Source organism: Lycium barbarum, chromosome 6 (assembly GCF_019175385.1).
Source record: "Lycium barbarum isolate Lr01 chromosome 6, ASM1917538v2, whole genome shotgun sequence".
Taxonomy (NCBI): Eukaryota; Viridiplantae; Streptophyta; class Magnoliopsida; order Solanales; family Solanaceae; genus Lycium; species Lycium barbarum.
In genome coordinates, this window is record NC_083342.1 from 31708042 (window position 1) to 31721925 (window position 13884).

Genomic DNA, 13884 nt, shown 5'->3' on the forward strand with positions numbered 1-13884 from the left:
AATAAAAATTTGACAGAAATGTGTTTTCAGAAGAAATAATTGTTTCATTAATTTTAGGGTAAGGAATTCCAGTATGGATGGATTAGTTTGATTGTGGAGCAATGCAGATCAGCACATTGTCCTTGTGGCATCCCAATTTGAAACTCCTCCTTGTTACCCTTGCTGAAAAGGCTTGTCGATATTACACCAAGGTATCTATCTATCTTCCTAACCTCTCAATATTCTTTTGAAACAAGAATTTGACTTCAAAAGGGGTAAAATGAAATTGATCTTGAATTGCTTAAACTTTAAGATAGATTAAATTACATAATTACCCATTTGCTTAATATACAACTCATGATGGTACGACTAAGACCCTCTTTAGGGAGTCCAAAATTCTTTGTTCGTTATCTCCCTCCAAGAATTTTCTGTGGATAAATATATTTGGAGAAGATGTATATATTTCAATCTCAATTTTTTTCTGACATGTCGAAACAGTTGATACCACTGGATCTGGTGATTCTTTTGTTGGTGCACTTCTAACGAAGATTGCCGATGACCCGTCCATCATCGAGGTAATTCTTTTTCAGATTGAATATAATCTCTAATATTATCAAAATATCTTTATGAGTGTCTTTTGACTGGAACCGGAAACTCGAACTTATGCTCCCTAAATCTTTAGCTTTGTTTTGCGTTTCGGCGAGTTTTTCAAACTTTTTTGTTCAACTATGGTTGATAATTTATTACAAACATTTTGCAATGTATTATAAAAAAATAAGTCAAGTCTTTGTTTTCATTTCTTGTACATCTGCTTTCCTATTTCTTAAATTATTTTGAAGCTTCTGTCCCAGACTTGGAAAATTGACTCTTTTCATCTCTACTTCAAATGAACCATCTTTCATTTTCTTCTAATTGTATATTAGCACTTGATAAGCTATTCTAGGTGAAAATACAATTCGTGGAAATACTTATGCTAACAACATTGTAATAACAACGAAAATGATTATGATAAGGTAATTTGTAAATGGCATGAATTTCAGGATGAAGCAAGGTTGAAAGAAGGGCTTAGATTTGCATGTGCATGTGGAGCCTCACAACCACCAGGAAAGGAGGAATGCATCATCTTTTTCTCGTTAGATTTTTCTTTCAATTCAAAGTAGTAGTAGTCTTATTGTCTTTTATCACTTGTTTTTGCTTTCAATTCAAAATAGTAATAGTGTTTAAACTTTTTTCTTCTCCACCAAGTGATAGTTGTATTTCCTTTTGTCAGTTTTGGTTTTAAGTTTTCTTGTAAAGGAAAATCAAGCATCACTGCAGTAAATAAACAGGTTAAGTTTCTTCCTATTGTTCTTAATAATTCGTAGTTTCCGAGCTTTGGAAGTGATAAATCTTCACATCCAATCAATTTTGGAAGAGTTGAAATGGCTGAAACGAAGGAGTCAATAAATAGCTAATGGAAACTTGTTAAAATCTATGATTCTACTGAATTGAAGAAATGAAGATAAAGAAAACCCTAGATTATCGAAGGAGGAGAGAGAATTTTTATTCAACCACAAAAATGTTATTTACAATCTGAGAGTCAAATGGGCCAATTCAGCCTAAGTAAATAGAAAGTGGGTTGTGTATCTAGCTGTTTACAGCTGGCCCGTTAACATAACCAAAATACACTTGGGCTTCTGTCTAACAAATACAACAATACAACTAACCAACAAAACAATAATGTAACTAACTAACAAATATTAAGTGGGATTATTCTGATCTATGCTAAGGTTAACACCCCCCCCCCCCTCAAGCTGGAGGGTGTAAAGACTCCAAGCTTGCCAAGAAGCTCATGATGCAAGTGACCAGCAAGAGATTTGGTGAAGATGTCAGCAAGTTGCCCAGTTGCAGAAACATAATGAAGGGAAATCAGGCAGATGACAAGCAGTCTCGTACAAAATGGCAATCAATATCTATATGATTGGTGCATTCATGGAAAACTGGATTTCTTGCAATGTGAAGGGCAGCCTGGCTGTCACAAAAAAAAGGTACAGGCTGAGAAACAGATAAACCCAAATCTCCCAATAAATGACCAACCAAGAAATCTCTGTAACAACCTTTCTAAGGGCCCTGTACTTAGCCTCTGCAGATGATAGTGAAACCATTGGTTGTTTCTTGCTCTTCCACGAGACAGGAGAACCACCAAGGGTAATAAAATAACCAGTAACTGACCTTCTTGATTGGGCATAAGCTGCCCAAATAGAATCAGAAAAAGCAACCATATCAGGTGAATTAGATAATAGTAGGCCAAGATCAGGGTCATTTAGTAAATATCTGAGAATATGTATACCAGCTAGCATGTGTGGAACCTGAAGGAATTGACTTAAATGCTGAACAGAGAAGGCAATACTTGGCCTTGTGTGTTGTAGAAAATTCAGTTTACCAACAACTCTTCTGAAAAGACTAGCATCAGTTAGAGGTTGCCCCATATCAATGACCAATTTGATGGAATTATCAAGGGGTGCAACTACTGGAGTAAGATGATCACAATGGAATTCATGCAATAGTTTAGAAGTGATCTTATTCTGGGTCATGAGATAACTTTGGGGATGTTTGGTAATTTCAAGGCATAAGAAGTAATGAACAGACCATAAGTCTTTAATCTTGAACTAAGAATCTAAAAATGCTTTCAAACTGTCCAATTTGGTAACATTATCCCCAGCTAGGAGAATATCATCCACATACACAGCAATAACAGAAAGTGACCCATCAGAAACTTTTGTGAAGAGAGAATAATCATTCTTACTTAAAACATATCCCTTGGAAGACAAAGCCTGGGACAGTTTGGAAAACCACTATCTGGAGGCCTGTTTAAGACCATATAGTGATTTCTTAAGCTTCCACACAATAGAAGAATCAGAAGAAGATGAAGCAGAAACTTGTAGACCAAGAGGCACCTTCATATAGACCTCTTCATGGAGATCACCATGAAGGAAAGCATTGTTAACATCCAATTGATAGACAGTCCAGCTGTGTTTGGAAGCAAGAGATAATAGACACTTAATGGTTGTAAATTTCACTATTGGGAGAATGTTTCAGTATATTCAATCCTTTCTTTTTAGGTATCTCGCCTAATCACCAATCTTGCTTTGTATCTCTCAATGGACCCATCAGATTTCTATTTGATTTTGTAAATCGATTTACATGATATGGGTTTCTTATGAGGAGGAAGATGGATAAGATCCCAGGTCTGATTTGCTTCAAGAGCAGAAAATTCTTTTAACGTAGCCTCTTTCCAAGTAGGGTTGGAAACTACTTAGTGATAAGACTAAGGTTCAAGCATGTGAATTTCCCCAGAAGTAACCTTGGAAGGACAAGACACAGGATTAGTAGAATGGGCTGTGTTACAGATGTAATCAGATAGGTAAGAAGGTTGAGAATGAAACCTAGAGGATTATCTAGTGGGTCTAGCAGGCTGGGCAGGAAGAGAAGATGGAGGGATAGGGGAAGATAGATCAAGAGTAGAGGAAGGAGAGATGGGTGATGAAGCAGGAATGCTGTCAGCAGGATGGGAATGAGTAGTAGTAGGTGATGGTGAAGGTAAATGTGGATTGGCAGATGGATCATGACTGTCATCATATGGAAAGGAAGAGGATGGGAAAAATAGAGGAGGAGATGAAGGATTGGAATAAGGAAAGAAGTGTTCATGAAACACAAACATCTCTAGAGAATAGGATGGAATGATTAGATAAGTTCAGCAATTATATCCCTTTTTCCCACAAGGGTAACCCAAGAAAATGCAAGAAATGGCTCTTGAATGGAATTTATCCCTTCCTGGTTTTGGAGTGGTGGCATAGCATAAACAGCCAAAGGATCTAAGAAGTTTGTAAGAGGGTGAGGAACCATGTAGTTTCTCAAATGGAGAGAGGTGATTTAGAACAGAGGATGGAAGTCTGTTGACTATATAAGTGGATGTTAGAATGCAGTCACCCCAATATTTTGTTGGTATTTTGGACTGAAACATTAGAGCCCTTGCAGTTTCTAGTAAGTGTTTGTGTTTTCTTTCAACTACTCCATTTTTGTTGAGGAGTGTGAGGTGTAGTTGTTTGGTGGAGAATGCCTTGTTCAAAAAAGAATTGGAGGCTTCTGGACTGCCACCTAACTCAAATGCATTATCAGACCTAAATGATTTAATAGAGCTATTAAACTGCATTCTGACCATAGTTGTAAATGCTTTGAGGATAAGAAAAGCACTTCCTTTGATGGATAAGAGATGGGTCCATGTTGCCCTTGAAAAATCATCAACCAGTGTGAGGAAGTACCTAAAGCCATTGTATGTTTTGGTGTGGTATGGACCCCATACATCAACATGTACTAGGTCAAAAGGGGCAGTGGTAGGGATGTGACTATTAGGAAAAGATGACCTTTGTTGTCTTGCCAAGGGACAAATTGAACAATCAACGGACTGTTTGGAGGAAATTTGAGAATTAATATAAGAAATGGATCTCATTTTGTGATAAGGCATGTGTCCTAATCTTTGATGCCAAAGTAAATCCACTTTATTAACAGCAGTAGTAGGATTACAAGAGGGACTATGTGTAGAAGCACTAACTAAAGTAGGAATGACATTGCAAGCAAATGTAGGAAATGAAACATTACAAGAATCACTTATTTCAATAGGTAGTTTACAAGCAGAAACAGAATTTGTGATATGAGAGGGAACAACATGTGTGTTATTTCCAGGATGGTAGTAGTAGAGACCATTTGCTGCTTTACCAATCTCCAGTGGCCTCTTCAGAGAAGGGTCCTGTAAATAAGCAGCAAATTCAGAGAAAATAGCTAAGCACTTTAACTGTTTAAGAAGCTGGTAAACAAATATTAAATTGAAATAAAAGTACGGAACTAGAAGTACATTATGAAGAGTAAGATCTTCCCTAAGATGTAGAGAACTAGTGGATATAACTTTTAGCTTATATCCATTTGGTAGAGTAATAAGAAAAGGAAAAGAAAGGGATTGTAAATTGTGTAAAAGGTGTTTATATGGTGTCATGTGGTTTGTTGCTCCTGAGTCTAGTATCCAAGGGTTTATACCTAAATGGGAAGATGCACATACTTTGTAACCATCAATAGTAAAAACAGTACTACCTGCAAAGTCAGCAAATCCAGTTCCATCACCAGGTGAGAAATTGTTGGGGAATCCAGGTGAGAGGTGACTCTGTTGGAAAAGATTCATGATGTAGTTGTATTGCTCCCTACTAAAACCATGAGGTGGAATGGGATTTGATCCTGCATAGTTTACAAATCCAGGTCCTTCACCAGGTGAGAAGTTATTGGGAACCCATGTGATGACTAGGTTTGCTGAAAGAGATTCATGATATGACCATACTGTTCCTTACTAAAGCCATATAGTGGCATAGGTGCTGATTTAGGAGTAGGAACAGTAGGTGTGTGATTCACCTCATTCATTTGAACACAAGATGTAGAAGAACCAGACTTCTTATTCTTTGTAAACTTGAAGTCTGGTGGGTAGCCATGGAGCCTATAGCAGTCATCAATAGTATGCGCAAACCTTTTGCAATACTTGCAAATGCTGGAATTTGAACCTTTCTTGGGATCAAAAGAAACTTTTTGTTGAAACCCTTTAAGGTGAGGTGGATGTGCAGATGTAGAAGCAGAGAAAGAAGTAGGGTCACTAGAAAAATTTGGAACAGTATACTTTGTCTCCTTTTGACCTTCATCTTGTTGTAATAGGGAATACACTTTACTTAAGGATGGAAGATGGGACATCATAAGAGTGTTGCTCTTGACAATAGAGTAACTCTCATTAAGTCCACTAAGAAATTGGAACAATTGTTGATCTTGTATGAACTTGTCCAAATCCCCGCATGTACATGTAGGACCAACATAAGAGGAGTTAAGTTCATCCCAAAGGTTCCTCATCTTTGTGAAATATCCTGCTATGTCAGAAGGACCTTGACTCGAAGAGGCAATTTCCTTTTGAAGATGAATATATCTGGATCCATTGGATTGCCCAAACCTGTCATTGATGTCTTCCCAGAGTTCTTTGGCAGTGGGAATACACATGACACTGATGGCTATCTCTCTAGTTAGTGAATTGCTTATCCAGGCTTTTATCATATGGTTACATCTCTCCCAATAGGAGAAATATGGAGAATTAGGTTCAGGTTGTTCAACTTTCCCAGTTACTACTACTAGTTTGTTTTTGGCTGATAGAGAAGTTATCATGTTGCTTCTCCAAATCACAAATCCAGTTCCATTGAATAGAACTGTAAACAAATGAAACCCTGGACTATCCGATGGATGTATGTAAAAAGGGTGAGATGAATCCAATGTGACCTCAGTGAAGCCCTCAGCGCTAATAGAAACTTCAACTGAGGTTTGAGTATTGTTCGTAGCATTTCCCAGACCTAGTCATTTCTAGTCAAATTTGAACTGTAAGCAACAATAACAAGATATGACTGTGTTGAAATCTAACAATTTGATGTGCGAAAAACAAAAAATCTAGTCAGAAATCAACAGTCTATCGTAATTTATCATTGAATATGCTATATTCTTCTCACTATACGAGGTTTGGATAGAGATTACTAGATTTCTTCTGAAAATCAACCTGAAGAAGACAAACTCCGTTGAAATGTATCCAAAACTCCAACAAAATCGACAATATTCAACTTCAAAACACCTCGAGAAACTTTGAGAAACTTCGAACAAGGGTACTATCGGACGAAAGCTGGTGACAAGATCGTTCTTTTGCACCGCTCTAATACCATGTTAGAATCCATGATTCTACTGAATTGAAGAAATGAAGTTAAAGAAAACCCTAGATTATCGAAGGAGAACAGAGAGAATTTTTATTCAACCACAAAAATGTTATTTACAATCTGAGAGTCAAATGGGTCAATTCAGCCTAAGTAAAATAGAAAGTGGGCAGTGTATCTAGTTGTTTACAGCTGGCCCATTAACATAACCAAAATATAGTTGGGCTTCTGTCTAACAAATACAACAATACAACTAACCAACAAAACAACAATGTAGCTAACTAACAAATATTAAGTGGGATTATTCTTATCTATGCTAAGCTTAACAAAACTCCTTCAACATCTTGCATTTATGGACAAACAGGACGGAATCAATATTGCTGATTGAAAATATATTTCAACTTATGTTTTATAGCAGCTGAGAAATCTTAAAACAAAGCCCAAGTACATAAGCGGGCCCCTAAAATTTTTATTGATATTTTTATTCATTTTTTTGTGCGGATTGCCCTTCAAATGCACTGGTATTTAAGTTTTGCCCTTCGCCTAATACCACAAGGTTTAGGGTTCGAACCCCAGCTCAGTTAAAAAAAATTGCAAGGTAGAGTTTCGTAGCAAAGTTAGGCCTATTCGGACCAAAGTTAGGCCTTAAGGCAGAGTTTTGCGAAATTTCAACTGAGTAAAAAAAACATTACCTTATGCCTGAAGGCAAAACTCTGCTTTAAGGGAGAGTTTGGATTATGCTTGAAGGCAAAACTCTGTCTTGCAAATCCAAACTCTACCTTGCGAACTTTTTTTTATTTTTTTACTAAGCGGAGATTCGAACCTGGAACTAAGGGGTTTTAGCGAAGGGCAAAAATTAAAGACCAACCATTTGAGGGACAAAAATTAAAGACCACCCATTTGAGGGGAAAAAAATTAAAGACCACCCCCGAATAAGGGAAATAGTGCAAATTGTCCATTTTTATTTTGACATCTAAATATGGATAATCATATTTTTGCACGGATTGTCCTTCAAACACACTGGTCTTTAATTTTTGTTCCTCATATCTAGGGGTGTACAAAGAAAACCAACAAACCGCACCAACCCGACAATCCGAGTCAAACCGAAAAAAAAAAAAAACCGATTAGTGGTTTGTTTTGACTTGATTTGGTATTGGAAAAAAAAACGCTCATAATTGGTTTGGTTTGGCTTGGCTTTAACTCACAAGAAAGTCAAACCGAACCAAACCTACCGACATTTTGTACATAAAAATATTTATTTGTAATGTAATTTATAAATATTTCTCAGATTTTTTTCATAGTTTTGTCTTTTTACATATTATTTCAAGCTTGGACTTAGAATTTTGAACGGTCCAATAAGTTTTATAGCCCACAGATATTAGTGACTCAAATAAAGTCAAATCAATACTAATGCTAACAGAATAAATTCAATTCTAACACTAGGCGTAACAATAATATTAAATATCTATTCTTAGTTTTGCATTGGTTTAGACACTGAAAATACATAATTTAATTTGTTTTTTCTTTAATATTTAGTCATGTAATTAATACGTATTAACTGTAGTTATTTTAGCATGACTTAATACCTTTAGATTTTGATCATTTTCATTATGGCTTAGCGATTGCATTATCTTTTTGTTGAATACTTTAGTACAATGACATCACTCATCTCACATTTAGTGTTATTTTCTTCAGAAACGCCTTAGTTGGATAGTTGTATCTTACTAGGACTAAAGAAATATTTGAAGTACAAGTTATATATTTTGTATGAAGACTTAAGCGCAAAAAAATCGAAAAAACCCGAAGTTGAAAAACCCGACTTTTATTGGTTTGGTTTGTAGATTTAAAAATCTGACACAATTGATTTAGTTTGGTATTTGAAAAACCAGATACAACCCAGTCCACATTCACCTCTACTCATATCTATGGTCTTTAATATTTGTCTCTGCTGCTTATTTATTGAAATATCCAGATATGCTTCGTTCGACATAAGTTCTATAATATTTTTATCTTCGGAAACTGAACTATTACCTCGCTCGCACAAGTTCTGTATAAATTAAGTTATGCGGCATAGTTATGTAGCATTTTTCAGATTATGTTGAGTGTTGAAAGTTTTGCCTTTTGTTCCGGCATAACTTGTGTGGATGTGTCGATATATATGCCGAAGCTAAACGCTATCTATGCCGAGCAAAATCTAAACTTAAGCCTTTTTCAAATTATGTTGAAAGTTTTGTCTTGTCCGACATAACTTGTGAGATATTACGATACATATGTCAAAGCTAAACGTTAACTATGCCAGCCGAAATTTAATTTATCCTACGCCAAAAGTGAAGGGCAAAAATTATAGACCACCCCGAAATAGGGGCATTTGTACGATAAACCCATGGATAATTGTCACGCCCCAAAACTCACCCTAGACGCAACAGGCATCCGATACTATGAACAATACAGGAAGCACCTTATAAAAATCAATAAACACCTATCTCTTTCAATAGTCTTTTAATATTTATTTAAAACAATCATTTATGATTAAATGGAAGCGTGCTTACACTTATAAAGTTAACCAGCGGAAGTGTAATATAAATACTCAGTCATAAAATGTGACAAAATACCTAACAAGTCAAACGAGACTTCAACAACTACCCAAAGCAATAATAGCTATATATGGAGTTTCTAAGATAAATAACTTAATAGTCTAACTTCGGGACGGAGCCCGAAAATCAAAATAATAAACTAAGATAGAGGCATGTCCCACGAACAAGGGTGTGGGCTCACCAATCAGTCTGGAAAGCAGCAAGTTCTCCTACTTCGTACGCGCCACGAACCTGCTGTTCTTCGTTACCTGACATACCATCAAAAACAACAATCGTATGTCTGAGTACTGGGTACTCAGTGAGTGTCTCCGGGACAATAGTTAATAGCAAAATATATAAGCAATAAGTGTAATTGAAATCAGTATTGAGAAACAGTTCAAACAAATGATAACATCTCATGAATGTCCAGTATAAGTCAATGATGAAGAAATAATCACTTTGAATCCTTAAGTCGTTTTCGTTACCTTAAGCTCCCTCAAAACAATTCCAAATCCAAAGATAGAGTAAGCCAACAACCTTAGTAAAATCACCAATAAAAGTCATAACACATGAATAGATCAATTTCAACTTATTATACCTTTGATCACGTTAAGTCCTTTCAATCTTGAACTCAAGATCATCAACAAGCCACTTACAGGCAATCAAAGTACAACACGTGCCAATACAGGCCCAAATCAATATAACGAAGGGATGACCACTTAAGGTTCCCTAAACTGCATAAAAGCCCAACATCGAGGCTATCAACCCACGATGGCTACCTTTCCTCCTGAATAGCTAGGCAAAGACCACACCGGAGTTATCAACCCTCGATGACCACTCTTCCTCCCGAATGGCTAGGCATGAACCACGAGGCTATCGACCCTCGGCGGTCACTCTTCCTCCCGAATGGCTAGGCAAAACCCATTAGGATCTGTTCCTTCCTCCCGAGTACCTAGCCCAAATACAAATAATAGAAATCATGGCATATTAGTCGAATCTCAACTTATGGCCTGGAAAACGAATCTCAAATCATTGCATGGAAGCCGAATCACATGTCATATCATGATAGTCAAATTGTTCATTATAAATTATGTTCACCATCCCGTTAACATGGTAGATCAAGTCATTAAGCGGTTTAAAAACCATGTTCAATCATTAATCGACATTCAACTCGCTAAAACTCATTCATAGGGCCAAACACATTAAAGACCCATGTTTTAGGAACCAAGTTCAATCATCCCATAATAAGGGAAAATTATGTTTAAATATTATCACTTTAGAAATCAATTTAATCATCCCATAGTAGGGGCAAAACAGTTCGAAGATCATCTTTTTCAAAATTGAGTTAAGTCATCCTTTATAAGGGGGTAAAGCATGTTCAAAGTTCAAAGCTTTATAATTCAATTTCAATCGTCCCTTGATAGCGAAATCACGAATATATACATATAATATAATACACATAACTTTTAATGCGGGCTTATCCCTCACGCACATAAACCTTGGCAAAGAAACCATTTTAAAGGTTGAAAAGTATATTCGAAAAGAGACATACTTCAAAAGAAGGTTTTCAAAAGAGACATACCTCAATTCCCGCTAAAAACGCTACCAACGGATTTTCCCCCGTTCAACAATCGCTCTACAATTGATTAGGATGATAAAGATTAGAACTTCAATCTAATTCCACCCATCTCCCCCTTTTTGGAAAAACTAAGGTTTTTAAGTCAACATTCATGTTCTTTCTTTCAGATGATTCACCCATGGATTCTAACCACTTGTAATAACTCACACTAGTCTCAATCCATTCAGTAATCCCATTAGAGGTCAAAGATCTTACCTTTATGAGATTCCCCCAAAAGTCTTCTTCAATTGTTCTTCCTTTGATTTTCAAGAATCCATTGATTGGAAAGATAATCTAGTGTTAATCCTTATTACTTTGGTATAATTTAATCATAGGATGGTTAGGAACTCACCTTGTAGGGTTTGGAGAAGCCCTACTGTTGTTTTCTCCTCAAAAAGTCGTCCAAAAAAAAAATCCCGTTCTTATACAATTTTTGTCAAGTTGGGGATGTTACGTAGCATATGTGGTCGCATTCTAAGTTTGCGGTGGCATTCTGGTCACATATGCAAACCAGTAAGATTTGAAAATTGGCCTGAAATGCAAAGTGGACTTGCGGCGTCGCATTTGGAGTTTGCAACCGCATTCTGGTCGTATTCTTGTTGTCGTCCCAGACAGGCTTCAGTAAAACGGGCATAACTCTTGGTGCAGAGCTCCGTTTGGACTTTACCATAGTTGGTTAGAAAGTTATTTCAAAGATCTACAACTTTCATGATTTAAGTTTTTCTCAAATTCTCAACGGATTTTCACTTAATTAGGCTAGAAATCAGACCTACCGTAAACTTGATCGGTTCTATCGAATCTTATGCACTACTTGATCGGTTCTATCGAATCTTATGCACTACACTATTCGTCTTGATCTTAAATCAACTATTTCCACTCAAACTCATCTTGATAGTACCTCATATGTCTAAATGTCACACTAATACTCATTTAAACATTCACACCTATCCCGGATTTACGGAGTGTTATAATAATACATTTTAAACACTTCAACGTGACTCGGAGTATGCCTATTAAACACAAAAGGCCGACATGGCATCAAGAGTGTTTTTCACCTCGTAGGCGCGTGGACTGATTTCTCCTTCTTTTTTTTTCAAAAGTTGCCACATGTAACTAAAAACAATTTCTTTATAAAAAATAAAAAGAAGCCCTCCCCAACTTTTCCCTGTGCGTTCACCAATTTGACTTTAACATCTATTTACTTCAACTGCTATGCCTTAATTCCTCTGCCATGACATATATTTTGAAGTAAAAGGAAATAAGATTGAGCAAATGTCTTGAAAATAAGTAAACAATCGTCGGTGCTGTGGATGGGAGAGGCTCCTCTTCTTCTTTTTCTTAATCTTTTTTTTTTTTTTTTTTGGGCTCCCCCCTCTTTTTGTTTTCCAGCTTTTGGCCTTTTGAATTTACACTAGTTTTATTTTTGTTGACGTGTAACATTTTGCACTGGTCTTGTCTTCCACTTCAAAGAGTGGCATTCACGCATTTGGGCTAGTTTGAAATTGTAAAAAATGTGTTTGATAGGCACTTTGAATCACGACGGAGTGTTTAATCATGTATTTCGCCTAAAACAAATGTTCTCTAATGTGTCATTGACCTTTAGCTGCACCAAATAACCATCACTCTCCTTCTCTCCCTCTTATCCATTTAAAGCATAGCACAAAATCAACTCAGGCCACAACAAAAAGACGATCAAAGCAGAATTCTTATCCAATAAGATAACTATAAAACTGATATCCTATTTTACTACTCCCTCCGTTTCAATTTATGTGATATAATTTGACTAGATACAGAATTTAAAAAAAAAAAAAAAGACTTGAGAAACTTGTGATCTAAAACAAGCCATAAATATTTGTATGACTCTAAATCATTTCATTAAGTGCAAAAAGAAAAGTTTTAAGTTACTCCCTCTGTCCCAATTTAAGTGATATTTTTCGCTTCTCGAGAGTCAATTTGACTAAACTTTAAAGTTAATTGGATTAGATTAACTTAATATTTTAAGATAAAATTTATATATTTAAAAACTACATGAAACGTACTCCCTCCATCCCATATTACTTGGCCACATTCCCTTTTACAAGCTCCTTAAGAAATCATAAATAAAAGATGTATTTTACTATCTTACCCCTATCTCTCTCCAATAAATACATTCTAATCAATATTGACTATTTTCAAGAATATTTAGTACTAAGGATAAGATTGGAAAGATTTAATTAATTTTATTTTGATTTTGTAAATGAACAAGTAATTTGGGACATATATTTTTAGTAATATGGCCAAGTGATATGGGACGGAGGGAGTACTATTAGTTTCAACTTTTCTCATATCAATTTGGTTAAAAAATAATCTTAAAATGTTGGTCAAAGTTCATGCAGTTTGAATCTTGGGAAGCAAAAAATATCACATTAATTGAGACAGAGGAGTAAATTATTTTTAAACTAGTATTCGTACCCGCGCGATGCGCGGTATCAAATTACAATGAAATTAATCAAAAAAAATTATTATCTTATTTATCTAAGCCTATTAAGTCTAATCATTTAGTACAATTAGCATTAGTACCCGCGCGATGCGGTGATGGTATTATTATTTTCACATTTAAATGATTCTGATATAATACTTATTCATTTATATTCTACATTGAATTTTATTATTTATATATTCTTTTATTTCTTATTTATCGTAGTTGCATTATATTTATTCGGTATTGTTACTTTGCCAAATAACTTCATATTAGCTTGTTATTTGACTTATGTTATTATTCATTACTTCACTTTTACTAATTAGAGATAAATATGATTTTGCTTACTCATGAAATTTTATTTGTTCGTACAATTTTAAAAATTTTATTATTTAAATTTTTTCAATAATAATAATAGTGAGTATTTTTACTTTGTTTTATCGTCTAAATTAAGTCAAAGAATAAATATCTTTGCTTTTTCTTTAATCCTCCTATTTATAC

General features: G+C 35.4%; 1 long non-coding RNA gene across 1 annotated transcript; it reads right to left on the reverse strand.

The window, feature by feature from the left end:
* Window positions 1-1497: 1497 nt before the first annotated feature.
* On the reverse strand, window positions 1498-6724 carry LOC132643697 (uncharacterized). The gene is made up of 2 exons (XR_009583710.1): window positions 6587-6724; window positions 1498-2412 (listed from the first exon to the last, which is right to left on the reverse strand). It is a non-coding gene; the product is annotated as an uncharacterized LOC132643697 (long non-coding RNA).
* Window positions 6725-13884: the final 7160 nt, after the last annotated feature.